At 41.9% G+C, this 27,708-nt stretch overlaps 1 protein-coding gene and 2 long non-coding RNA genes across 3 annotated transcripts in view; 1 reads left to right on the top strand and 2 right to left on the bottom strand.

Annotated features, from left to right (window-relative positions):
* Positions 1-27,708, bottom strand: part of LOC125413061 (protein mono-ADP-ribosyltransferase PARP14) — a 651,703-nt gene that overhangs the window by 417,500 nt on the left and 206,495 nt on the right. The window lies entirely within an intron of this gene.
* Positions 65-14,676, top strand: LOC148122987 (uncharacterized). Its single transcript, XR_015736219.1, has 3 exons — positions 65-208; positions 5,976-6,163; positions 14,526-14,676. It is a non-coding gene; the product is annotated as an uncharacterized LOC148122987 (long non-coding RNA).
* On the bottom strand, positions 24,464-27,212 carry LOC148122986 (uncharacterized). Its single transcript, XR_015736221.1, has 2 exons — positions 25,528-27,212; positions 24,464-25,045 (listed from the first exon to the last, which is right to left on the bottom strand). It is a non-coding gene; the product is annotated as an uncharacterized LOC148122986 (long non-coding RNA).

Genomic DNA, 27,708 nt, shown 5'->3' with positions numbered 1-27,708 from the left:
GAATATTTAACCAAGGTTGTGGTTTCACCATGTTGGTCACAGTGTAATGACCACTGGGATGAGTGCATAAAAACAAGGACTTTGCACTTTGACATCCAGGATGGGAACTGGCTCCAGCAGCTTCTTCCAATATGAGATTCCTTGTTCCTCATGAGTCACACGCAGGCAGAGAGAGTGCTTCCTCCTCCAGGATATTTGACCAACAGAGGTAATGGACCAAAGGGGCCTTGCACACACAAAACTTTGAGCAAATGTTAGTTATTTTATCACTATGAAAGGACACACACACATACACACACACACATACACACACACACACACATCCTGGCCATCCAAGAACGCACTATGTACAACACGTTGGCCTCGAACACACAGAAATCCACTTGCCTCTGCCAGCCTAGGGCTGGGATTAGATGCATGTGACACCATGCCTGGAAAATATCTATATACTTTGGATTATGTGGATGAAAATATCTATATACTTTGGATTATGTGGATGAGATCTTTAAACTTTTTTCCTCTTTCCATTTCTTTGTCTGGCCTCTATCTTTGCCAAGGTGGAAACCTTCCTTAAACATTAAACCTTCTCCACAAAAGAGGCTTGGAGAACAGCAGACTTCAACACTGGCACAGCAGACCATGATCTACTCTGCAAGGCACGCAGGGACGGGGGACTCACAGCTCAGCACAGACCTGCTCTAACACTGTTTTCTGTCTAGCTCATCTCACCAGGACCTGGTGCCCTACATCCTGAATCTCTCTGGTCCCATTTCTGCAGTGAACTAACCTCTGTTAAAGAAAAGAACTTGTTGTATAGGATACGGCAGGGCGTTGAGGGCTGATGCTGCTGATGCAGGATGTCACCCAATGCTACCTCATCTTCATACTGTCTCCAGTCCTGCCAGGTCCCTGTGGCCTCCAAGTCTATATCTCTGGTGGTACCATTCTCTGTATTGTTCTCCACTCAGTTACTCCAACGGGCTAGCTGGTTCTCATCTTGTAAAATATGTTATCTTTTGTTCATTGTTATTTTTCTTCCAACTCCCCTTTTTCTTTACTTGTTGCCTTAATGTTATATCAGAAGGGTAAGACAGAAAAAATACTGAAGTTCAATTTTTCATTTTACAACTACTTTTGGATGGCTGGTAAATCGGATAATTATTCTAAAGATTCATTTCTGTGTGTTTCACAGTATTTTGCAATTGAGAAAGTATCGTAACTTCTATTTCTGTTTTATCTCAACCTTTAATTTAAAATTCACTGTTTTATAATACACACAGTATATTGGGATAGGAGTAAACAATAGATCCAGGTAGGGGATTCAAAAATGCTACATCAATGGAGGTAGTCAGACATCTGAGGAAAAATCAAGAAAATCAATTGAGTTTCATTTCCTAATGCGGAGAAAGACCTGTGAAATCCAAAACCCTGTTCTACTTTAGCATCATGAATGGTCATTCTACTATCCTTGCAGTGAGGAAAATTAAATACATTTTTGCAACTACTGTTAGGATATTTCTCGTCTTTTGGACCCCAGTATCTGTGGTCTCCTATATCAGACGTGCTAAGGAAAGAGTGGACTTGCAGATGGGTGAGGAAGGGGCAAAAACAACCTTCAGCCTCCTTGGCTAGTAGGCACTGTGGTAGTTTGAATGAAAATGACCGCTACAGGCTCACTGGGAGAAATACTGTTAGGAAGTGTGGCTTTGTCTTTGAGCAAAAAAATCATGTCTCCACATATTTTATAGTCACCAGGGGATAAAAAGAAAAATGTTTAAGGTAAATATTTTTAGCCATTATTCTTTCCTGCCTCTATGGCAAGTTCATTTACAAATCATCTTGTGTAATCATTTGATTTTTTCAGATTACCTCAGGGAAGACAACACTTCCAACTGCAATGTTAAGAATAATTTAGCAAGGTGGTGGCCCCACCACTAGGGAGGCAGAAGCAGGCAGATCACTCTAAGTTCAAGGCCAGCCTGTCTACAGAACAAGTTCCAAGAGAGTCATGGAAACACAGAGAAAACCCATCTTGAAACAAACAAACAGCTTTTTGGTTCAGCTGGGCATGATATACACAGCTTTAATCCCAGCACTTAGAAATCAGAGGGCAAGGGTTTCTATACATTCTGTGCCAGCGCAAACTACACAGTGAGAGCCTATCTCAAACAACAGCAAGAAAAACTACTTAATTAATTGATTTCTTGTTCACATTTCTGCCTATCCCTTTACACCTACTCTTTTTTTTGCTAGGTTTTTCAAATCATGGTTTCTCTGTGTCACCCTGGTTGGGATCAAAGGCATGTGCCACCACACCCAGCACAAGAGTTTATTTTTAACTTGCCATTATTATTATCAGTGGTTGCTCAACAGTGAGATGGCATTGAACCCTGCCAGAGCTGGATTTATAGTTCATCTGCTGAACCACCTAAGCCTTCTCCTAGAGTGAGAAATAAATAAACTATAGTGTTACACCATCCAATTTCTTTTGTAGTCTGATTATATTCTCCACACACCCTCATAAAACTCAGTTGCAGCACTCACCATCACCAGTAACCATGACAATTATCATTCCCAGTGCAAATTAAGTAATTACAGTTAGAGCTTCATAAAGTCATCCTCTTGAATTTGATTTGTTAGTCACATCATTCCCGGGTAAGAAGATACAATTCAACTGTTCAACCTGCTGATCTCAGGACAAGGTCCTAAGCCCATACTCCAAGGTAGTACAAGGACTTTGCTCATTGGAGAACACAGAGAAAACAGCCTGCTGTATCATCTCTCTGCTATCTCATTAGTTACATCAAAGGCTAATGTTTCCAGCGGCTCATAATCAGAAAGCCTCTGAACTTATCAAGAGGGTTTGTTTTCCATTTTTCTTGAACACATGCCATCCAAAAAGATGCAAATCTCAAGGTCAGACAGTGGAATTCTGAAGAAAAACTCAAAACAGCAATTTTCATCTACAGCTGCATAATAGTCTCCCTTGGAGAGCTTTGGAAGCTGCTGTGTCCTGCACCACACACTTGACCAGGTGAAATAAGGATGTCTAGGGCTAGCACCTGGGTGTCTGCATTGTAAAAACTGATCTGCAACCCGAATTGACCAACAGGCATGACATCTACAGGTAGAGGGGACGGTCTGCATCTCCTGCTAATAGGCGGTTGTCAGGAAAAAGGAGCAACAGGAGAAATGGACCCGAGAGCTAAGAGTGGGTCAAAGTCAGTTATAGAGAAATAGGATGTGGATCTGAATAGCTTGGCTGGTGCTTGAACTTGGACCTTCTAGGAGATAATCAATATATCTTTGCTTGGATGCTACATGACATTAACGTCTTAAACTTTTGTTATGTTATTCTTTGACCCCAAATCACAGAATCAGTCAGTTACTTGGATCTTGATATTTTTTTTCCAGAGGATAACCCGACTTTATTTTAGATAAACAAAATCCCAGCCTTAGCTGGGTGTGCGTCTCAGTAATATAAGCACATGCTCAGCACCTACAATCCCACAGTTTGATCCCCTGCGCCACAAATAAACAGAAACCTTAAATACCTAGCAAATTAAGACCTGTTCTAGTCCATTAATTGTAACTTAGACTCTACCTAGATTGAATGACTTTCACTGGATCTTGTAGTGAGGGTTGCAGGCAGATCTGCTTTTCATCCCGCTCAGCTCCTGCATGGCTAGCTTAGCCCCGGAAATAACAACACACAAATTGTATTCATTTAAGCACTGCCTGGCCCATTATCTCTAGAGAGTTACCGACTAACTCTCATATCTTGATATTAACCCATTTCTAATAATCTGTGTAGCACCATGAGGTGGTGGCTTACCGGAAAAGATTCAGCATATCTGACCTGGTGGCTGGCTCCATGGCTTCTGCCTCACTTCCCTTCTTCCCAGCATTCTGTTCTGTTTACTCCGCCTACCTAATTTTCTGTCCTATCAAAGGGCCAAGGCAGTCTCTTTATTAACCAATGAGAATAACACATAGAAGGCCCACCTACATCATTTTCCCTTTTTCTATTTAAACAAAAAAGAAAGGCTTTCACTTTAGCATAGTAAAATTACATATAACAAAACAGTAAGAATTACAGTTACAATATTTATATCTATTTTATCTTTATCATAATAATAGGAAACTATAACTAACCATTCTTCAACTCCATCAAAGACTCCAGAAGGATATAATACTACCTAAGTAAACAAGAAGTAAGCAACTTTCAAAACTCTAGAAATGACAGAGACATTTTGCTGCCTGGACAGTCACCCAAAGTTCCTCTGTACCGTTGGGGCACCCATCTTCAGCCTTCAGGCCCATAGTATCCAGAGACATTTCCATGAAGCAGGAAATTTCAAAGGCTGTTCAGTCACTATCTGCTGTGTCCTGCAGAATGTCTTGCAGACTCTTTCATGAATCAAGAACCTCGAAAGATCATCTCACCTTTAGGCAAGTTTAGCAGTCCTCTCTCTGTGTGTTCTCTGTGTCCAGTCTATGTAACAGTCTAAGCAAGAGCAGTTTCTTGCCCAAATGGCTAACCAACTCTATAAGGAGCCTCTTTGATGCCCATCTTTCTCTTGAAGTAGATTGGTGCTGCCAGGAGCAGACGTGTCTCATTGTCCTAAGTTATTAAAACATTAAATGTCATGTTCTGTAGTCTTTGAAAGATATGAAGAATGTCTCTCTGAAATATATCTATGCACATCTAGAAAATCAAACTAACATTACTACAAGCTTGACTATTATCGATGATTATCCATTAACAACCTATATTTTTAATTATACATTGCATTTTAAAATGAACTACACAATCAAAATCAGAAATATATACATATATAACAAAATTGACCTTAAAATCCATACCAATGAAATTATTTATATCTATATCATATCCCCCTTTAAAGGTAAAAGAACATTTATAAACAATATTTGGGAATATGGACATAGTTATTTCTCTTTAAATTTCTTCCTGCTGTATAGGGGCGCTGTTAATCAGGTCTTTCATGGTAAAACCTGACTGCCAGGATCTCTGAGTTCAAGGTGTGGTAGCACACACCTTTAATCCCAACACTGGTGAGGCAGAGACAGACAGATCTCTGTGAGTTCAAGGACAGCCTGGTCTACAGAGTTATTCCAGGACAAAGATATACAGAAAACCTGTGTCAAAAAGTAAAAGTAAAAATAAAAGAAATAGAGGTTAAAAATAAAGCTGCGTAAAGATGGAAAATACACAGACAATCTTGATACTGTGTGTTATTATGCTCTCTTTGAATTGTTTGAATGCTGAGGAAGGAGCAACAGCTGTTAAAAGACTTTTGTTTATAAATGCTGCTGAACTAACCCAAGATAGGTATTTTGAAAATACCTTGACTTCAGAATTTGGATCTAAGGATATGATACTTTGGAAAGGAAGTTCTTCTTTTGTTTTCACAGAGGATGAGATCCTGTGGACTGCTTCTATCCCAATATGGTATGATAGACCCCGTCCTCCTGAAAGGTTGCTGTGAACACCCTCAAAAAATTACTTCAATAAACTGCCAACTGAGATGAACCTGGCAGACAGGTTATACCATGAAAGACCTGATTAACAGTGCCCCTATACAGCAGGAAGAAGTTTGGAGAGAAATAACTACGTCCATATTCCCAGATATTGTTTATAAATGTTCTTTTACCTTTAAAGGGGGATAGGATATAGATATAAATAATTTGCTTTGTTATGGATTTTAAGGTCAATTTTGTTATATGTATATATGTTTCTGATCTTGATTGATATATTGTGATTCTGTAGTTCATTTTAAAAATATAATGTATAATTAGAAAATATAGGTTGTTAATGGATAATTATCGATAATAGTCAAGCTTGTAGTAATGTTAGTTTGGTTTTCTAGAGGTGCATAGATATATTTCAGATATACATTTTTCATATCTTTCAAAGACTACAGAACATGACATTTAATGTTTTAATAACTTAGGACTTTTCATGACAATGAGACACATCTGCTCCTGGCAGCACCAATCTACTTCAAGAGGAAGATGGGCATCAAAGAGGCTTCTTATGGAGTTGGTTAGCCATTTGGGCAAGAAACTGCTCTTGCCTGGACTGTTGTATAAACTGGACACAGAGAACCCGCAGAGAGAGGACTGCTAAACTTGCCTAAAGGTGAGATGATCTTTCAGGGTTCCTGATTCATAAAAGAGTCTGCAAAACATTCTGCAGGACACAGCAGATAGTGACTAAACTGCCTTTAAAATTTCCTTCTTCATGGAAATGTCTCTGGATATTATGGGCCTAAAGGCCAAAGATGGGTGCCCCAATGATACAGAGAAACTTTGGGTGACTGTCCAGGCAGCGATATGTCTCTGTCATTTCTAGAGTTTTGGAAGTTGCTTACTTCTTGTTCACTTAGGTAATATTATATCCTTCTGGAGTCTTTGATGGAGTCATAGTTATATGAATAGTCATAGTTATAGTTTTCCATTATTATGATAAAGATATAGTTATAAATATTGTGACTGTAATTTTTGCTTGATAACTGTTTTGTTATATGTAATTTTACTATGTTAAAGTGAAAGCCTTTCTTTTTTGTTTAAACAGAAAAAGGGGAAATGATGGAGGAGGGTTATCTGTCTATTGTGTTATTTTCATTGGTCAATAAAGAGACTGCCTTGGCCCTTTGATAGGACAGAAAATTAGGTAGGCGGAGTAAACAGAATAGAATGCTGGGAAGAGGGCAATGGGGCAGACGCCATGGAGCCAGCCACCAGGTCAGACATGCTGAATCTTTTCCGGTAAGCCACCACCTCATGGTGCTACACAGATTATTAAAAATGGGTTAATCAAGATGTGAGAGTTAGCCAGTAACTAACTCTCTAGAGATAATGGGCCAGGCAGTGTTTTAATGAATACAATTTGTGTGTTGTTATTTTCAGGACTAAGCTAGTCATGCAGGAGCCGTGAGGGATGAAAAGCAGGCCTGCCCACAGCTCCTCACTACAGGATCTTTAACAAGATCCACAGCCAGTGTAGTGATACCTATGTAGTTTGTATAACCCACTCTCAAACTAAGTTTCACTAGTGCAATAAAGAATGTATTTTTACATTCTTTTTCTTCTTCTTCTTTTTCCTTATTTATTTATTTAAAGAATTTCCACTTCCTCCCCTCCTCCCAGTACCCTCCCGCTCCCCCCACTCCCTCTCCTCCTACCTCACCATTCCCAAGAGCAGTCAGGGTTTCCTGCCCTGTGGGAAATCCAAGTTCCTCTGCCCTCCCTCCAGGTCCAGGAAGGTGAGCATCCAAACAGGCCAGGATCCCAAAAAGCCAGTCCATGCAGACAAAACAAGACCCAGTGCCATTGTCAATGGCTTCTCAGTCAGCCCCCATGTCAGCCACATTCATAGAATCCGGTTTGATCACATGCTCGTTCAGTCCCATTCCAGCTGGCCTTGGTGAGCTCTCATTCGATCAGTCCCCTTGTATCAGTGGATGAACGCACCCTTCGCGGTCCTAACTTTCTTTTTCATGTTCTCCTTACTTCTGCCCTTCATTTGGACCTTGGGGGCTCAGTCCAGTGCTCCAATGTGGGTCTCCGTCTCTATCTCCATCCATCGTCGGATGAAGGCTCCCCCTGGTTTTGCTTTTCTTGCTCACGATCTCCCTCCCTCTGCTTCTCATTTGGACCTAGGGAGTTAAGTCCAGTGTTCCAATATGTGTCTCTATCTTCATCCTTCGCCATATGAAGGTTCTGTGGTGACATGCAAAATATTCATCAGTATGGGCCAAGGCCAGTTCAGGCACCCTCTCCTCTGTTGCCGAGGGAACAATCTGGGGACCTCTCCTTGGGCCTGGGAACCCCTCCAGAATCAAGTCTCTTGCAAACCCTAAAATGGCTCCCTTAGTTGAGATATAAACTTCCCTGCTCCCATAACCATCCTTACTCCCTCCCCCCTCCCATTCCCCCAAGCCATCCCCAATCCTGCCCTCTCCCCTCTCCCTAACTATCTTACCTTACTTCCACCCTCCCACCCCCCGTGCACCCAAGTTTGCCTGGTAATCTTGTCTACTTCTAATATCCAGGAGGATAACTATATGATTTTCTTCAGGTTCACCTTTTTATTTAGCTTCTCTAGGATCACGAATTATAGACTCAAAGACCTTTAACTATGGCTAGAATCCACTTATGAGTGAGTACATACCTCACATAGAGTACATACCTCACATACATATTCCTCTTTTTGGGTCTGGGTTACCTCACTCAGTAAAGCGTTTTCTATTCCCATCCATTTGCATGTAAAATTCAAGACGTCATTGTTTTTTTACCGCTGAGTAAAACTCTAATGTGTATATGTTCCACACCTTTTTTTTTAATCATTCTTCTATTGAGGGGCACCTAGGTTGTTTTCATGTTCTGGCTATAACAAATCGTGTAGTATGATAGGGCATCTCTTGGGTATATTCCCAAGAGTGGAATTGCTGGGTCCTGAGGAAGGTTGACTCCCAGTTTCCTGAGAAACTGCCACACTAATTTCCACAGTGGCTGCACAAGTTTGCATTCCCACCAACAATGGATGAGTGTTCCCCCCACTTCACATCCTCTCTAGCATAGGCTATCATTGGTGTTTTTGAGTTTAGGTATTCTGACAGGTGTAAGATGGTATCTCAAAGTGGTTTTGATTTGCATTTCCCTGATCGCTAAGGAGGTTGAGCATGACCTTAAGTGCCTTTTGGCCATTTGAAGTTCATCTGTTGTGAATTCTCTGTTCAGTTCAGTACCCCATTTTTTAATTGGGTTAATTAGAGTTTTAGTGTCTAGTTTCTTGAGTTCTTTGTATATTTTGGAGATCAGGCCTTTATCTGATGAGGGGTTGGTGAAGATCTTCTCCCAGTCAGAAGGTAGCCTTTTTGTCTTAGTGACAGTGTCCTTTGCTTTACAGAAGCTTCTCAGTTTCAGTAGGTCCCATTTATTCATTGTTTTTCTTATTGTCTGTGCTACTGGGGTTCTACCCAGGAAGTGGTCTCCTGTGCCTATATCTTGTAGACTACTTCCCACTTTCTCTTCTATCAGTTTCAAAGTGGACAGATTAATGTTGATGTCTTTAATCCATTTGGACTTGAGTTTTGTGCATGGTGATAGATATGTATCTACTTTCATTCTTCTACAGGTTGACATCCAGTTATGCCAGCACCATTTATAAAAGATGCTTTCCTTCTTTCATTGTATACCTTTAGCTCCCTTGTCGAAAATTGGGTGTTCATAGGTTTGTGGGTTAATATCCGGGTCTTCTATTCGATTCCATAGGTCGACTTCTCTGTTCTTATGCCAATACCAAGCTGTTTTCAATACTGTAGCTCTGTAATAGAGTTTGAAGACAGAGATGGTAATGCCTCCAGAAGTTCCTTTATTGTATAAGATTGTTTTGGCTCTCCTGGGTTTTTTGTTTTGCCATATAAACTTGATTATTTTTCTCTCAAGGTCTGTGAAAAAGTTTGATGGGATTTTGATGGGGATTGCATTTAATCTATAGATTGCTTTTGGTAGAATTGCCATTTTTGCTATGTTGATTCTCCCAATAAAAGAGCAGGGGAAGTCTTTCCATTTTCTGGTATCCTCCTCAATTCCTTTCTTCAAAGACTTAAAGTTCTTGTCAAATAGGTCTTTCACTTCCTTGGTTAGAGTAACCCCAAGATATTTTATGCTATTTGTGGCTATCGTGAAAGGTGAAGTTTCTCTGATTTCCCTCTCTGCTTCTTTATCCTTTGTGTATAGGAGAGCAACTGATTTTTTGGAGTTGATCTTGTATCCTGCCACATTACTAAACGTGTTTATCAACTGTAGGAGTTCTTTGGTAGAGTTTTTGGGGTTGCTTATGTGCACTATCATATCGTCAGCAAATAACAAAAGTTTAATTTCATCCTTTCCAATTCGAATCCCCTTGATCTCCTTATGTTGTCTTATTGCTAGAACTTCAAGCACTATATTGAAGAGGTATGGAGAGAGTGGACAGCCTTGTCGTGTTCCTGATTTTAGTGGAAAGGCTTTGAGTTTCTCTCCATTCAGTTTGATGTTAGCTGTTGGCGTGCTGTATATTGCTTTTATTATATTTAGGTATGATCCTTGTGTACCCAGTCTCTCCAACACCTTTATCATAAATGGGTGTTGAATTTTGTGAAATGCTTTTTCAGCATCCAATGAAACGATCTTTTCTTTCAGTTTATTTATATGATGGATTACATTGATAGATTTGTGTAAATTGAACCAGACCTGCATCTCTGGAATGAAGCCTACTTGATCATAATGGATAATTTTTCTAATGTGTTCTTGGATTCGGTTTGCCAGTATTTTATTGAGATTTTTTGCATCAATGTTCATGAGTGAGATTGGCCTGTAATTCTCTTTCTTGGTTGTGTCTTTGTGTGGTTTTGGTATCAGAGTAACTGTAGCTTCATAAAAGGACTTTTGCAATGACTTTTCTATTTCTATATTGTGGAATACATTAAGGAGTATAGGTATTAGCTCTTCCTGGAAGTTCTGGTAGAATTCTGCATTGAAACCATCTGGTCCTGGGCTTTTTTTTGGTAGGGAGATTTTTGATAACAGCGTCTAATTCTTCGAGACTAACTGGTCTATTTAGATTGTTCACCTGTTCTTGGTTCAACTTTGGTATATGGTACTTATCTAAAAAAAAGTCCATTTCTTTTATATTTTCCAACTTTGTGGCATATAAACTTTCGTAGTAAGATCTAATGATTCTCTGAATTTCCTCTGTGTCTGTGGTTATGTCTCCCTTTTCATTCCTGATCTTGTTAATTTGCATGTTCTCTCTCTGCCATTTGATTAGTTTGGCTAGGGGTTTGTTAATCTACTTGATTTTCTCCAAGAACCAACTTTTTGTTTCATTGATTCTTTGGATTGTTTTCTGTGTTTCTATTTTGTTGATTTCAGCCCTCAGTTTGATTATTTCCAGTCCTTGACTCCTCCTGGGTGAGTCTGCTTCTTTTTTTCTAGAGCTTTCAGGTGTGCTGTTAAGTCTCTAATGTGTGCTTTCTCCATTTCTTTTATGTGGGCACTTAGTGCTATGAACTTTCCTCTTAGCACTGCTTTTATTCTGTCACATAGGTTTGAGTATGTTTTGTCTTTGTTTTCATTAAATTCAAGGAAGACTTTAATTTCTTTCTCTATTTCTTTGTTGACTCAGGGGTGATTCAGTAGTTGACTGTTCAGCTTCCATGAGTTTGTAGGCTTTCTGGGGTTAGAATTGTTGTTGAATTCTAACTTTATTACATGGTGATCTGACAAGACACAGGTGTTTACTAATATTTTTTTGTATCTGTGGAAGTTTGCTTTGTTACTGAGTATGTGGTCAATTTTTGAGAAGATTCCATGAGCTGCAGAGAAGAAGGTATATTTTTTTGTCTGTGTGGAATGCTCTATAGATGTCTGTTAAGTCCTTCTGATTCATTCCCTCTATTAATTCTCTTATTTCTCTGTTAGGTTTCTGTCTGATTGACCTGTCCATTGGTGAGAGAGGTGTGTTGAAGTCTCCTACTATTAGTGTGTGTGGTTTGATGACTGCCTTGAGTTCTAGAAGTTTTTCTTTTACATAAGTGGGTGCTTTTATATTAGGGGCATAGATATTCAGGATTGAGACTTCTTCCTGATGAATCGTTCCTGTTATGAGTATAAAATGTCCGTCTTCATCTCTTCTGATTGATTTTAGTTTGAAGTCAATTTTGTTGGAAATTAGAATGGCCACACCCGCTTGTTTCTTAGGTCTGTTACTTGAAAAACCTTTTTCCAACCCCTTACTTTGAGTAGATGTCTGTCTTTGTGGTTGAGGTATGTTTCTTGTAAACAGCAGAATGTTGGATCCTGGTTTTGTATCCAATCTCTTAGTCTGTGCCTTTTTATAGATGGGTTGAGTTCATTAATGTTAAGTGATATTAATGACCAGTGGTTGTTGACTCCGGTTATTTTTTTTTAATTTTTTATTTTTTGTGTAGAAGAGTTTGTGTGTTTCCCTTCTTCAAGTTGTGCTTGTGAAGGGTCACTAGATATCTGAGTTATTGTAGACAGTGTTGGCAATGGTAGATTCCTTGGGTTGTGATTTTCCTTCTATTACTTTCTGTAAGGCTGGATTTGTGGCTACATATTGTTTAAATTTGTTTTTATTCTGGAATATTTTGTTTTCTCCATTGATAGTGAATGATAGCTTGACTGGGTATGGTAGTCTGGGCTTGCATCCATGGTCTCTTAGTTTCTCCAGTACCTCTATCCAGAACCTTCTGGCTTTCATGGTTTCCATAGAGAAGTCCAGTGTAAGTCTGATAGGTTTACATTTATAAGTTACTTGATCTTTTTCCTTTGCAGCTCTTAATATTCTTTCTTTAATCTGTATGTTTTGTGTTTTGATTATTATATGTCAAGGGGGATTTTTTTTTTGATCCAATCTATTCGGTGTTCTGTATGCTTCTTGAACCTTCATTGGAATATTGTTCTTTAAGTTGAGAAAGTTTTTTTCTATAATTTTGTTGAATATATTTTCTGGGCCTTTTATTATGTCCCAGATTTCTTGTATGTTTTGTGATGAGAATTTTTTGGATTTGCGGTTTTCTTTGATCAGAACATTTATTTTCTCTATGGCATCTTCATAATCTGAGATTCGTTCTTTTATCTCTGTATTCTATTGGTTATACTTGATTCTGTAGTCTCTGTTCGTTTACCTAGATTTTCCATATCCAGCCGGCCCTCAGTTTGTGTTTTCTTCATTGCCTCCATTTCAGTTTTCAATTCTTGAACTGTTTCCATTACCTGTTTGATTGTTTTTTCTTGGTTTCCCAGGGTATCATTTAGGGATTTACTCATTTCTTCAATGTTTTTGTTATACTTCTCATCCATTTCTTTAAGGGAGTTATTCATATCCTGTTTAAGGGACTCTATTGCTTTCATAAAGGCACTTTTTCCCACTTCTTCTGGATTAGGGTGTTCAAGTCCTTCTGTTGTAGGGTTGCTGGGATCTGGTGTTTTCATGTTGTTTTTCAGATTGTTGGAGGAATTCTTGCCTTGGCGTCTGCCCATCTCTTCCTTCAAATGTTCTCTAATGGATCTTCTGGTACCTGTTCAGGTTCCCTTATTGGGCAGGGACCTCACTGACAGAAGGCCTACCTTTCTGCAGGCAGGCTATTGAAAGACAGGAATTCCCTTCAGCCGGGGTTGCATTTACCACCCAGTCCCAGAGCCCAAGCAGGCTGAACTGGGGGATTTTATGACCCCAAGGAGGAAGGGAGGAATAAAGGAAGGGGTTCCTGGGTGAAAGCTGGGGTGGGATAGGAGGTGAGAGGGCTTATCAGGGTAGATCAGACCCTGCAGAGTGACCAGGGAGTCAAGGGGGTCGGGGAATGTCTGAGCTCCTCCTTGCCGGGCTTCTGCCGTGGGTCAGGAGTAAACTCACCCCTCTGATAGATCTTCTGCTAGAGGATCAGTCCATCTGGAAGGTTTTCTTGGTCACACAGAGATTCCATTCTCTGTCACTCTAATCCAGTCTTCCCTCCATTGCTCCATACTTGCTAGCTCTCCTTCTGCCTTCTTCACACATGTCCTACCCATTCACATATGTCCTACCTGTTTGCACACATCCTACCATTTCACAAATGTCCTACCAGTTCACACATGTCCTACCAGTTTACACGTGTCCTACCAGTTCACACATGTCCTACCAGTTCACATATGCACTACCAATTCACACATGTCCTACCCATTCACACTGATGGACCTGGTCCAGTTACTTCTATCTCTGGACAGGGCACTGTCCTTCATGCCTGTTCCTCCAGTCCCAGACAACACTATTTTACATTATATCTTCATGGATTTCCCTATTCTGGGCATTACACATGCATCCGTACATGAGGAATGTGTTTTCAAGGCTGAGCAATTTCTGATTCCAGAGATGTGCCACGATGATCCTCTCCTAAGTTGGTTTCATGAGCTGCTGTGAATGGGAGCTGCAGTCATGAGCATGTGTGTAAGGTTTGTGGTGTTTAGAGAAGGTGGTCCAGGTGACCGTGAGTGATCTTTAGAGAGGTTACTAGTGTTCTCCATGGTGGCCATTTACATTCCTTCCCATGATGTCTGAGGGTCTGCTTGCTGTGCTCCTTCCTCAGCAGCCCCCCTCCATTGTAACTCAGGGAACTTTTCCAGGAGGTAAAGGAACCACAGTGCATGTTGCTATCTGTCAGAATGTGCACAGCTCCTCTTCAGTGGGAAAGAGGAAGAGCTGGGATTCCAAAGCCTTTACTAAAGTTTAGATGTCAACAGAGAAATCACAGGACTAAGAAGAACAGAAAGCTGCCAGTGTCCTGTGTAGGCCTCTGAGCTCACCAGTTAGAGGAGGAGCAAAGGAGACAGCTGGGGTTCTTCTTCCCCTTCACGCTGTTCCCTTGGATTCATTGTCTCTTTCCCTTTATCAGTCTCAGTTAGAGTAAGAAATGACCTGTTCCCATGCTGACTATTTTTCATTTGGTTTTCAGATTCTGTTTGTTCCAAGACACTGGTGGCATTACGTGGAATCCATTGATCCTGTCACCATCAGTATAAATTCCTGGATTGAGCTGCTACTTTTTTGTTGTTGACCTTTAAATGTAAAAAGAAAAAAAAATAAAATCCCTAAGATAAAGAAAGCTTATGTGTAAAATTTGATCACTAATTCTGTGTCATCAGGATGATTTGGTGTCTATGTTCTGTGATTCCATCTTCTCTTATTGAATATTGAGGTTAGACATAGGAGTCTGGGAGAGGAGTCATTCTTTTATTTTCCTTGTGTTGGTCATATTGTGTTTTGTGTGAGATGGGGTGTCTCCATGTAGGCCTCAAACTCATGATCCTCCTGCTTCAATCTCCTGAATGCTGGGATGACACACATGCTACTGTGCCCAGCTACTCCCTGAGAAAACACAGAGTGACATTGATGGCTCCCTTGAGTGGTATCAGGAGAGTCATGATAAACCTGATTGGGTCTGCATATATGTCTAACATTGTTGGTTCCATCCCACACCATCGCAGAGGGAAATATCGGTTTCTTGGTTCAGGGTCCTCATTTCTAACCTTGACTTAAGTATTGTCTCAAAGTAGAATCATGCAGCACTGTTTTCTTAGCATTGATTTCTTCCAGGAGCCTTTTCCAAGAAACAGCTTCATCCTGGTTCTCTGTTTTATTTGACAACACTATAGCAATAAGGCTCAAGACTAGAAGTTTCTGTTCTGCCTGGGTCAGTCATTCAGTCCCAAAGAAACACACAGAAGCTTATATTAATTATAAACTGGCCAATTATCTCAAGCTTATTATTAGCTAGCTCTTCCAACTTAAGTTAACCCATAATTTTTTCTGTTTAGCCACATGCATTGGTACCTTTTCTTAGTGAGGCATTCTCATCCTGCTTCCTCTGCTTCTGGGTGGCAAAGTGTGTATTTGCCTTTCTTCTTCTTCTAGTTTGGTTGTCCCACCTATACTCCTTGCCTGGCTAATGGCCTATTGCTGTTTTATTAAACCAATACAAGAGACAAATCTTTACAATGTACAAGAGCATTATCCCACAGCATGGCACTTTAAGCCTTAGTTGCAACTGTCCTGTCTGTAACTGTAGCCTTTGATTGCATCTCAAGAAATCTGGTTGCAAATCTGCCCTCCTTAACCTGAAACTTCACATTTCTCTGCTCTCTTTAGTTTTGGGTCCCTAGAGGACAGGCCTTCACACCCCCACTTGATCTGATTTGCACTCTTGAGGTTGGTTGAAAACAGAAACAAAAATAGGAACAATCTGTTGTTTTCAGCAATGTTTCTAAGGATGTTTACCCCTTAGCTGTTGAGTTACAGTAGTGAGCTTCCTGATTTTGCTGTCTTACCTCCCCTGTTGAGGGCTATATATAACTGTGAGAAAGTAGAATAAAGGGCTTGTCTGCAGAACCTGAAGTTGTGTTGCGTGTTAATTCCTATGTCCCTCGCTCAGAAGAATGACAGTTGCCGTGCTGGCACGGCAAAGTGAAGGTTCCCACCGAGATCTGAGAAAGAAGAGGTAGTGGACAGAGTTGTCCTAGGCTGGTAAGGATGGATTGGGGTAAAACAGGATCCACCAGCAGTAAGAGAGCCCTGATATATCAGATAGCTAAATTGTTAGAGAAACAAGGAACAACAGTCAAAGAGAGAACTATAGAAGATGTTTTTAAGAATATAGCTGCAACAAGCCCATGGTTTTTGACAGGCGGAGGTTTGAACATCTCCAATTGGAAACAGGTAAAAATAGATTTGCAGAAATGCTGCAAAAGGAGGGTGCCGATAGTGTCCCTATATCTACCTTTTCACTATGGTACCTGGTTCACAATGCCCTACTTATTGATAAAGTGAAAGTCAGACCAGAGGTCGTCATGGCAAAGAGATATTTGAAGAAATACAGGAGGAAGAGACTTGCTGGTCCATAGGATTGGCAGAGCCGCATAGGGACCAAAAGGAAATGTCAGAGGTTCCAGGGGGAACTTTGGAATCTGGTGCAGGACTACGGCTAGCATCAAAGTCTGCCCACTTTCGGGCACAAAACCAGATAGCAATAACCTCTGAGTCAGAAAATGGGGAAGACAGCCTCAACTCTAGTGCAGAGAATAGTTTATCTGATGAGGAAGCACAGCTAACACAGGAAATTAAGGTACTTCAGAAAAGGCTGAAGTACTGTAAGGCAAAGGATTCCTTATGTGTGCCATCAGCCCCACCTGCTTATAATGAGGATTGGGGAAGAAGGGAGTCCCGTTGGGGACTGGCAGATGACAGGGAGGCCAAAGAGGGCTCAGGAAGAAGAGGAAGTGTCTGGTTTTGGCCCTGGCACACAGTTGATCTGGTTATAGAGGTACCTGATCCTAACAATCCAGGACAGATGCTGAGACAACATGTGGCCTTGAGCTTCAAGATTAAGCAATTGAAAGAGGCTGTGGTGATATATGGCTCTCAGGCCCCTTTTACTCTTGCCATGGTAGAATCTTTTGCGGCATTGAATCTTAAACCTAGCGATTGGCGGCAGCTATGCCGTGCGGTACTATCGGGTGGAGATTACTTATTGTGGAGGGGAGAATATCAAGAAAATTGTATACAAACGTCTAGGTTAAATGCGCAAGCGGAACAGGCACAGCGCAATCTGGACTTGCTAACTGGAGCAGGAGATTATGCTGACTTAGTCAATCAAATTGTGCTTGATCCTGCCATATATCTCCAGATTGGCAACTGCAGCTACCAAAGCTTGGAAAGCTCTGCCAAACAAGGCCGTGGAGAATCAGCTGTCAAAAGTTCTACAAGTGCCTTCAGAACCATTTCAGGACTATGTGGATAGGATATTGCAGTTGGCAGGGAGATTATTTGGTGATGTGACCACAGCTATGCCCATAGTTAAGCAGCTGGCTTTTGAGAATTCAAATAAATACTGTAAGGAGGCCTTGTTGTCACATAAAACAAAAAGCTTAAATTTATACATCTGGATCTGCTGGGAAATTGACGAGCACTTCATTCAGGGCCAGGTGATTGCCACTGCCATCAGGCCTGGGCGAGGATCTCAGACAACTGGGGATAAAACCTGCTTTAATTGTGGTGTCCCTGGACATTTTGAGAAGGAATGTCCACAACTCACTCAGGGAACTACTGCCAGACCAGGAAAGTGACCACGATGCAAAAGGGGGGCCCATTGGGCAAATGATTGTAGATCTAAGACAGATATAGATGGAAGGCCTCTGCCCATCCAAAACCAACAGCAGGAAAACTGGTGGAGGGCCCCACTCCAGGGCCCCAGAACCTCAGTGTATGGAGCAATGACACCAGGAGTCAGGGGGTCCCACCCTGGCAGTGACCATATCCAGTTTGTTCCACAGGGCAATCCTTTTGCATTGCAAACCTTGCCAGCACCACCCCAGGAAGTGCAGGACTGGACCTCAGTACCTCAGCCGGAGCAGTCTTGACAGCCCAAAAGGGGGTTTAAGCTTTACCCACTAATGTTTTGGGGCTGCTCCCTAGAGGGACCATGGGGCTTATCTTGGGAAGAAGCAGTACCATCTTGAGGGAAATCCAAATTCATCCTGGTGTTGTTGATCCAGATTATCAAGGAGAAATAAAAATTATGACATCAGTTACTCAAGGAGTTATGGTAATTCCTCAGGGGGATAGTATTGCCCAATTGGTCTTGGTATCCTTAGTTAACACCTCCAACCCCGTTGCCAGGTCCAGTCGGGGTGCTAAGGGTTTTGGGTCATCTGGCACTGCAGCCTTTTGGGTAGCTCATATGAAAGAAAGGCCACGATTGGAATTGATTATTGATGGGAAGTCATTTCATGGGATTTTAGAATCTGGAGCTGATGTCTCCATCTTGTCCTTAGAATTCTGGCCTAAGAAGTGGCCATTAGAAAGTAGTACTGCCACCCTACAATGAATAGGTCAAGCAAGTCCTAAGAAGAGTGCAAAAATATTAAAATGGAAGGATAATGAAAGCCATGAGGGTTACTTTCAGCCATATGTTCTCCCAGGACTACTTGTTAATCTCTGGGGAAGAGTGAGATGGGAACTGTCTTGACCACTCAGCCCATACCACCACCACCAGCATCCCAAATTATGCAGCAACTGTCCTGGAGACCAGGACAGGGGCTGGGAAAAATATGCAGGACCAGTTGCAGCCAGTGACACCAGATAAACAAATTACCAGAGTGCTGGGAGACCGAAGTGGTCTAGGCCATTTTTAGTTAGGATCACTGTTGCTAAGCCTGCCCCAATTCCTATAACTTGGAAGTCTGACAATCCAGTTTGGGTGGGGCAGTGGCCCTTGACTCAAGAGAAATTTCAGACTGCTCATGCCTTGGTCCAAGATCAGCTGCAGGCTGGTCACATTGTCCTCTCTACTTTCCCTTGGAATACACCCATATTTATTATTAAAAAGAAATCTGGAAAATGGAGACTATTACAGGACCTCAGAGCTGTCAATGAGATGATGCAGCCTATAGATCCTCTTCAGCAGGGATTGCCCTTCCCTTCAGCCATATCCCGGGGCTGGCATATAATTATAGTTGATTTAAAGGATTGCCTTTTTACTATTCCTCTAGCCAAACAGGATTGCCCTCGTTTTGCTTTTAGCCTCCCTTCAGTTAATTTTAAGGAACCAGCTTTGTGAGTCCATTGTATTGTACTCCCACAGGGCATGACAAATAGTCCTATCATATGTCAAACTTACGTTGCTGCTGCCTTAGAGCCTGTCTGCTGTCAGTTTCCACAGTTATATATTGTTCATTATATGGATGATTTATTAATAGCAGGACCTGATCAAGATCAACTGCTCAAGGCTTATACTCAAATGCAGCAGGTTTTAGAGAAGGTGGGGCTGATCATAGCTCCTGAGAAGGTCCAACTGCAAGCCACATATTCCTACCTCGGGTACCAATTGGCCATGGATGGAATTAAACCAAAAAAATTAACTATTGACACCTATCATCTTAAAACCTTACATAATTGGCAGCAGTTACTGGGAGATGTACAGTGGATCCTCCTAGTGCCCCTCCCTAGCAATCAAAACAGGTGACTTGAGATCATTGTATGATATGCTCTTGGGAGATCCTGACCCAACCTCTCCCCAAATATTGAGGCCTGCAGCCAGGCAGACCTTAAGGCTTCTTCTGGACAGCATTGAAAGGGTCCATCTCCAGGAGATTAACTATGATCAATCATTAAATTTTGTACTTCTTGCTTCCAATTTTGCCCCTATGGGAGTCTTTTGGCAGGATGGACCTATTTTATGGGTACACATGCCTGCCTCTCCAGCAAGGGTAGTCACCCCATACTATGAAGCTATATTACAATTACTTTGGAAAGCTAAGAAGGTTGCTACCCAGACGTTTGGAAAGTACCCTGACAAGATTATAACGCCTTATACTAAAGACCAGCTAGTACGATTACAGCAGTACCATGATACATGAACCCTTTTTCTCACTCCTTTTCTAAAAGTTTTGATTCTCATTATCCTCAACATCCATTAATGGTCCTGTTCAAAAATCATCCCGTTATATTCCCCCGAGTGATTAGAGGATCTCCCATACCCTCAGCTTGTGTTGTATTTACAGATGCTTCCCCTAAAGGTAAGCAGTAGTGGTTTCTGGAGGAAACGTCATGTAGGGGAATGTATCAGCCCAAGCTGCAGAGGTAACAGCCTGCCTCATTGCACTCCAGTTCTTCCCTGGGGAACCTGTAAATCTGTACACTGATAGCGTGTATATGGCCCACATCTTTAAGTCATTGGAGACATCTGCATATATATCATCCACCTCTAAGGTCCATCATTTGCTCAGCTGCATTCAGCATTTGATTTGGCAGCAAACTGAGCCTTTGTTTGTCGTACATATCCACAGTCATACTCGGCTGCCTGGGCCATTGTCAGCAAGTAATGATTTAGCTGATAAAAATACATGTTGTTTGCTTTACTTCTGACTGCACCCAGGAAATACATGATAAATTTCACCTTAATGCATGCTCCCTTCAGCATCATACTCAATGCACATGAGAAGTAGCACAAGCCATTACATCTTCTTGTCCTCGGTGTGCTCTTTTCCTAAGCAGCCCCAATTTAGGAGTTAACCCACGAGGGTTACGACCAAACCAGTTATTGCAGATGGATGTTACACACCTGCCTGCCGCAGGGAAACTTAAGTTTGCCCATGTATCAGCAGACACCTTTTCAGGAGTAATTTTTGCATCCTTGCATTCAGGAGAATGAGCAAAAGATGTCATTGCACACTGCCTATCTGCTTTTGCCTATATGGGCAAACCTGAGGTTATTAAGACAGATAATGGCCGAGCATATATCAGCAAAAAATTTTTATCCTTTTGTTCATTCTATGAAACTTCCCATAAACCAGGCATCCCATAATGGGTCAAGCAATCATGGAAAGAGCCAATCAGACCCTCAAACAATATTTTCAAAAAATTAAAGGGGGGGGAGTTCATATTCTCCCCATAAACTCAATTATCCACCATTCTCTTTATTTTAAATTTTTTGACTGTGGATGCTGAAGGCCACTCGCCTATGGAGTACCATACACAAGTTAGGGCTCAGAGCCTAGGATGGGTTCATTGGAAAGATTTGCAAACAGGAAGATGGATGGAACCAACCCCCTTGTTGGCAAAGGTGAGGTAGTATGTGTTTTTCCTCCAGGAGCTGATAAACCAATTTTGGTACCAGAGCAGTGTATAAGGTCAATGACCCAGGATGAAGATCATAATGCTCCTTCTGTTTCAAGTGATGACTCTGGTAACAACAACAGAATTATGAGTGATGGGGAGTCTGCAGAGAAACCCCCCACTTTTAATGGCAGTTAGTATTGCATAATACCTATGGTCCCAAACCTGCTCCTCAGTGTTGGGATGCTGATAGAGATTTTAATCTCCACCCCATAGTTATGTGGGGAGAATGTATCACTCAAAAGTCTGATTTGTTATACTGCTGGACACAATATGACTATTTGATCCTCTGCTTGCATTCCTGCTCCATTTTTCTTTGTATTGTTGAATGGCACTTTGGGGGGCGATATTCGTAATTGTTCTCCCAGGATCTGCAAGCTGAGTAATTGCTGGGACAGTTCTGATGGAGCTTTGATCGTTTGAGTGACTGTTGTGATTCCTCTGCCAGTGCTGGTGTCTCAAGAACATCAGGAGATTATCTTTTATCAACAGCAGGCGAACAGCTGCAATTGTTGCTGCTATTGCTGTCACTGCCATTGTGGCTATGGTTGCTGGAGTTGCCATTTCACAAACAGCTGTAACTACAGAGATTGGATCAGCTGTCTGGAAGGTTTGGCAAGTCCCTGCAGACACGAAGTGCTCTGGACTCTCATATTGGAACTGGACTTTTAAATTTAAATCAACAAACTGTGCTTTTGCAGGAATAGGTAGATTCCCTTTGACTCCTGCAATAAGTGTCTTGGATGTCACACCTGCTAATGTTATAAATGCTTCTGATGTGGTTGAACAGTTGAATGCATGTTTGGATGGTACTTGGAATTTCTTTTTGAATTTCACCCTGCAGACAGCTTATCATATTGTTAGTATTAATAGCACGTGGGTCCTTGCTAAGTTTGGATCCAGTCAGTAGAATGCCATGGCCCAGCTTGGGGGCTGGGTCCAGCGATTGTATGGAATACTCACTTGTACTGATATTGCTATTAGGGTTATCTGTTTTTGGATTCTCTGCCACTTTATGTGGCAATCCCATATACAGCACACTGTCACTAAACAAGTGTTGCTTGGGCTATCTTCCGGTAATCAGGAAGTGCCTCATGTCCGGCTGCAGATGCCGCAGAAGTCATGAGGGATCCCTACAATGGGCAACTGTCCTGGTATAGAGAGCTCACCTAAGACAGGGATTAAGGCTTCCCTTAGACGGGTAAGAGTCTCTATCTGGGGAGTCCTAAGACAGGGGCTCTCATCCTTTTAAAATAAAAAGGGGGAATTGTTGGGTGCCTAGAGGACAGGCTTTCACACCCCTACCTGATCTGTTTTGTACTCTTGCAGTTGGTTGAAAACAGGAACAAAAACAGGAACAATCTGTTGTTTTCAGCAATGTTTCTAAGGATGTTTACCCCTAAGCCATTGAGTTATGGTGATGAGCTTCCTGCTTTTGCTGTCTTGGCCTCCCCTGATGAGGGCTATATATACTATGTGAGAAAGTGGAATAAAGACTTGTCTGTAGAACCTGAAGTTGTGTTGCATGTTAATCCCTATGTCCCTTGCTCAGAAGAACGACAGCTGCCATGCTATTGTGGCATTTAGCAGCTGCATCCTCCACTTGCTGAAGTGTTTCCTTGGATTATAGGAAGGGCTTTGGTGTAGGGTGGAAGGTACATCAGGAGTAGGAAACCAATCAATCACTGAGCACTCTGACTCTGAACCTAGAACCAGGGAAAACCATCTTTGTCCCTGAACCCAGGAGCAAAGAAACATGCTCTGACTCTGAAACAAATGCCAAAGAAACATATTTTGTTCCTAGAATCATAAACAGTGAAAAAAATATGCTCTGGTCCTAAGATTAGAGTCCAAAGTCTAAAACGGCCAGTGAAAGAAACACAGTTTGGCCCTGAAATCAGAGCCATCTCTGCCCCTGACCAACTAAACTAACCAATCCCTGAGCAGGAAAAACTAACCAATCCCTTTTCACCCGGGAAAACACTGCACCTAAGGAACCATATATAAGCCTCTCTGCCTGTTCAGTTGGAGGCAGGCTATCATTTATCTCTTCCTGGCAGAGGCAGCCACTCTCTTGGACTCCTTCTTCCCAAATAAATCTCTTTCTCAAAAGAGTCTTGGGTGATGATCTTCATTTGCTGGTGCAGGATAGAAGAACCTGACTGGGATGTTCTTTAGGGTACTGAGCAGAAAAACCTTGGTGAGATGCTCCCTTAGAGGGGCTGATCTAGGCAGAGCAGAACAGAAGAAGGTTGATGTGCAGCTCCCCAAGAACGCAGCTGAGCAAGCCTGAGCAGAAAAAGTAACAACTTTTTGTGGAGCTGGAGGAGATTGCTACATTTTTGCAGGGGCTTCCCTTTTAGCAGAGTGCTAACAAAAGAAATAACATCTTGGGCTGCAGAAGATGTTGAAAGCTCTGCTATGATATTTCTTTAAGGAAACAGAGCAAAGCTCAGCAGTAGGGTCTCTCTAGAAGGGCAGGATTGCTATAGCCTGCCGGAGACCATCCCCCATGGCACCCCAGATTCAGGTAGACTGGTTTCTCCATAGTCAGGACAACTTTCCTCCAGGGCTGAGCTGTCCTATTGTGGCTCCAGCCTCCAGATCTGTCCTGTTGCAGCTCTATCCCTCCAGAACTGTCCTATTGTGGCTCTACCCCTCCAGAGCTGTCCTATTGTAGCTCTAAGTATAAGATACATCTGACAATGGCTTCCTGGTAAGTCAGGATAGCTTTGCAACTCCACAGCTGTAACACATTTCCCTACTTTTAGAGTAGGTGGATCCTGAGAATTACTGGAACAGGAAGCAAGCTGTGCTTAAGGACTTAAGAAAGAGGGGATACATAGCCCCTAGGGCTTAGGTGAGAAGTATGCTGAGAGATAACAACTTCACAGTAAGTGCTGGAGCTGCAGTTCACTGCAAAATGGAGTTCACTTCAAGAGCCACACCTGACATGCCCCATGTCCCTAGCAGATGATTCACGCCAGGCATGTTCAGTTTCTGCACTTATAAAACAGTGGTTGTAACTGAACCCAGCTCAGCAGCATAATAATGAAGCTCAAACTAATTAGCACTGCGAACTCGTTCTAATGTCCCTGTCCTGAGTCTTTCAATGGGAGCTAGATCTGTGCAGGTGGTACAGTATTTAACCCTTCTCAGTTTCACTGTGGAAAATGCAGATAATACCCTTACATGCTCTGGAGTAAAATGTGTTCTCAGATATTCTCAGTAGTGCTTTTATTCCCCACTCACATCAGAATTTTTGCATTCCAGAAGCTATCAATTATAGCAGTATTTTATTTCAACTTAGCTTAAGAAAAAATAATTTTAAAGATTTCCTCTCATTCTGTAATTGTCTCTTTGATATTCCTTTGTACTATATATTCACATATAAATGGAATGTATATACAACATAATTGTAAGATTAAAGATAATATTGTATCAAGGACCAGAGCAGTGCCTCAGCAGTCAGCAGCATGTAGGACTCTTTCAGAGAAGCAGAGTTCAGTTCCTAGCACCCATGTCAAGTGACCCACAAGCGTCTATTAACTTCAACTCCAGAGGACCCAACACCTTCTTCTGGCCTCTACAGGCACTGTGTGTGCACACGCACACACATACACACACACACACACACACTCACACATCTAAATAAAATAAAAATAAATCTATTTTTAAAAGATAATATAGTATCAATGAATCTACTAACTATCTAATTAATCCCAAATTAGAATACTAATGACTTACTATGGTTTGTCCTTCCCCAGCCTTCCTTCAGGCTAGTCATCTGTTTTCATGTTCTTGCTTAAAAAGAAAATTTAGTTTTGTTAGCTATGTACATCCATCCACATATCTCCCGGTACTCTGTCTGGAGAGCTCTGGCAAACCATGTGACCCATTGTTACATGGACATTTCATAGGAAGGTACAAACGCATGTCTGCTTACTGAGTTCTGATGTAGTCCTGACACAGAATTCTTCTCAGCCTATGTTCTTGAGGCTGACAACTGAGTGACTGAGGAGCAGTCCCATCTGCTATGTCATCTTCTCCTAACATCAACACTGACTTTGATGCCAACAGCATATTGGGATTTTCCCACTGTGTCATCTAGACTTGTGTTGACTGAACACCTGGGCATCAAAGCCTAGCCTGCTTGACCCAAAAATTATCCACTCCCCAAAACACCCCACCTTACTTCTCTGTTTCCCCTGTTAGTTCCCTGTCCACTTCCCAGGGTTCTGCACCATTTCACCTGCCCATCAGCCATTGTAGATTGAGTTCCTCACCTCCTCACCACACTTGTGGGTATCTGTTGTTTATGCTGCATCCATGTCAGCATGAAGTGAGGCCTCACTGTGGGGATTTCCTTTATAAATTCAGTACCATGTTTCTCAGGCTTGACTGTTGTTAGGTACAACGTTTCTCATCTTCCTGTGGACTGTTGGTCTCTTGTATCAAGGTACTACTGAGTAGCTGTTACTGGCTGTTCTGTTGGTGGATAATTAAATAGTTTGCAGCTTTTTGCATTCATGAATAGAATCTTTCTTGTACTTGTCTTCTGATATACATGTGCAAGAGTTTTTCCAGGAAGGTGAATAGACATGACATGGTGGCTTTTCTGTGGAGTACACAGGACTCAAGGTGATCAGAAATGCCAGTGTGTTTCCAAGTGTCCCTCACAACATGCATTCCTATCGTTAGTGAGGCTTTGTCTGTCAGTCTGTTTCCTCAGCACGTGCAATTCTCAGACTGTCTTCCCAGAGTGTCAGTGTGATTTTCCTGAGGGTCAGCTATTTTCAGGCATCTGTCACTCAGAAATTCTTCTTTTTTAAAATGTCCATCTTCATTTTGTTTTTTTTTTTTGTCTTTTTTTTTAAAACAGGAGCTCACTGAGTGACTCTGGCTACTTTGGAAGAGCTGTGTAGACCAGGCTGGCCTTAATCTCAAAGAAATCCACCTACCTCTGCCTCCTGAGTGCCTAGATTAAAGGCGTATGCCACTGTGATGACTTATTCTTGTAAATGTTTATTGGACTTCCACAAGCCATCTGTTTCCCGTCATCTAGGGCGGCCTTAAGATTACTGTGGCAGAGTGGGTGTGAGACTGTGTGGTGCAGAAAGCAGGAACAGAGCACAGCACTGAAGACACCCAGCACAGGCCTCAAGCAGAGCCTCGCTGCTCCCTTCTCCCAGTCTCAGCACTGCTGGCCCAGCACTGGTAACCGTGATTTGTAAAATGGGTTGATTACCAGCCACCTGCAGAGCTGCCCTACTCTGGTCCACTGGAGCCACTGTTTGCCTGTCTTGACTGATGTTCCTCCTTCCCAATCAGCCTGTTGCTGCAAACTTTTGAGGCTGTGAGCCTCTTTTAACAGGACGTAGTCTATTGAATTATCCAGCAGGCTTCTCACAGACTTACCAAACTAGTTACCCCAGAGGTTTCAGGGTGAGACTTTATAAAGTTTTGGCATTTTTGTCTCCTATATATCGCTGCATACATTCTGATGGGATGTTTTAAATGATCAGACGGTAGTGTCTAGAGTGAGAAGGGAGGTAGAAAGGGGGATCTGTCTCATGTCTGCATAGGAGTACTGACAAACCTTCATGTACACTTACATGGACATCAACCAGCCTGCGTAGCTATTTCTTTTTTCTCTTATCCCTCAAAGGTCTCCATGAGGATAGGGAGGTTGATGTGGTTAGTGCTTCATTCACAGAACTTGGACCAGTGTTCAGCTTGTAAGGAGCACAGCAGACTCCTTAGCTCTTTGAGTAGGCAGACAAGAGAAATCAGTGTAGGCAATGATCCACCCGTGGCTTTGGCACGGAGCATGCTGTGGCCAAAGCTGTTTCTGTTCTTAGATTTGATTCCATCACAAAAACAGATCTGTATATTCTGGATATTTTTTAAATTTAATATGTGTGTTTGCCTACATGTATGTATGTGTTCCACAAGTGTGCAGTTCCCTCAGAGGGCAGAAAGGGGGCACAGGTTCCCTGGAACTATAGTTACAAGTAGCCATGAACTGCCATGTGGGTGCTGGGAATCAAACCCATGTCCTCTACAAGAGCAGCAAGTGCTCTTTACCACTGATCTGTTGAAATAGATTTTCTGTCCCACCAGGTCCCACATCCATTTAGTCCCAAATAAACACACAGAGGCCTACATTAATTATAAACTGATTGGCCTATTAGCTCAGGCTTCTTATTAACTCTTATAATTTATATTAGCCCATATTACTTGACTGTGTTAGCCACGTGGCTTACTGCCTTTTTCGGCAAGGCAGGCACCTCTTGCTTTCTCTATATCTGGATGATGACTACAGACTGACCTTGACCCTTCCCAGAATTCTCCTGTTCTTGTTGCCCCACCACTACTTCCTGCCTAGTTACCCTGCCTATACTTCCTGCCTGGCTACTGACCAATCAGTATTTCATTAAACAAGTATAAGAAACAAATCTTTAGAG

This window comes from Myodes glareolus, chromosome 2, assembly GCF_982192425.1.
Source record: "Myodes glareolus chromosome 2, mMyoGla1.1, whole genome shotgun sequence".
Lineage (NCBI taxonomy): Eukaryota > Metazoa > Chordata > Mammalia > Rodentia > Cricetidae > Myodes > Myodes glareolus.
This window is presented reverse-complemented; position numbering and strand designations above follow the sequence as displayed.